Below are 1,232 nucleotides of genomic sequence, written 5' to 3' on the forward strand. Positions count from 1 at the left end.
AGTGCATCCTGCAGGCAGTTTCCCGGCAAGTACTGTGGACCTCAGTTAAGCAACATCCCAATGGGTGTTCCAGCCACTTCCCTGCGAGTTCAGGACCCACTCTACCTACCCCAAATGTAGCTCCCCATGAGTTTCCTCTACATATAGGAGGCAGTTCTCTGCTTGCTGGCATCCTCCTGTGGAACTTCAGTGAACTTCTCCACTATCTGCTGGGCTACAGCCATGCGCCACCAGGGGGTTCTGAGCCTCAGTTTGAGGTGGGGAGTGGTGTTTTGGGGGTGGGAGTGAGGGAGGAACTTTTGCACTGATATCACCCCTAAGAGTAGTGGCTGCTTTCTCTATTAGGTATTACTGCATTCTTTACTCCATTCACCTGTTACTAGGTATGAATTCTTTTGATAAACTGCACCCATTCCACATACCGCATGGTTTATCTCCTGACTGAACCATGACTGAAAAATCAGCATTATTTACAGAAGAAGACAGATTGAAAGAATCCAACTGGTAAAATGTAAGGGTAATATTTAGGTCAAATGTGAGATACAGGGTAACATGAAAAAACTGTAAATGAAACCTTCCTCATTTGAGAAGAGAGTGAAAAAAATGTGACTTTGGATCTAATGACTAAGCTTCTAAAGAGGAAGAAAAAAAATTATCTTACTGAACTAATTATACAAATCATTGCAACAGTTAGGCATAAAGGTAGTTTTTTCTTTTTTGTGGGGGGTATAGTTGATTTACAATATTGTGTCAGTTTAGTTTCAGGTATACAGCAAAGTGATTCAGTTATACATATACACATATCTATTATTTTTCATATTCTTTTCCCATATAGCTTATTAGAGAATATTGAGTAGAGTTCCCTGTGCAATACAGTAGGTCCTTGTTGATTATCCATTTTATATATAGTAGTGTGTATATGTTAATCCCTACCTTAAAGGCAGTTTTTGAATCTACTTTTTTTTAATGTTTGTCTTTTTTAACATCTTTACTAGAGTATAATTGTTTACAGTGTTGTGTTAGTTTCTGCTGTATAACAAAGTGAATCAGCTATATACATACATATATCCCCTCTTGTGTCTCCCTCACAACCTCCTTACTCCACTTCTCTAGGTGGTCGCAAAGCACCAAGCTGATCTGCCTGTGCCATGCAGCTGCTTCACACTAGCTATCTATTTTACATTTGGTAGTGTATATATGTCAGTGCTACTCTCTCACTTCGTCCCAGTTTA

This window comes from Leucopleurus acutus (assembly GCF_964270905.1).
Source record: "Leucopleurus acutus genome assembly, contig: HAP1_SCAFFOLD_419, whole genome shotgun sequence".
Lineage (NCBI taxonomy): Eukaryota > Metazoa > Chordata > Mammalia > Artiodactyla > Delphinidae > Leucopleurus > Leucopleurus acutus.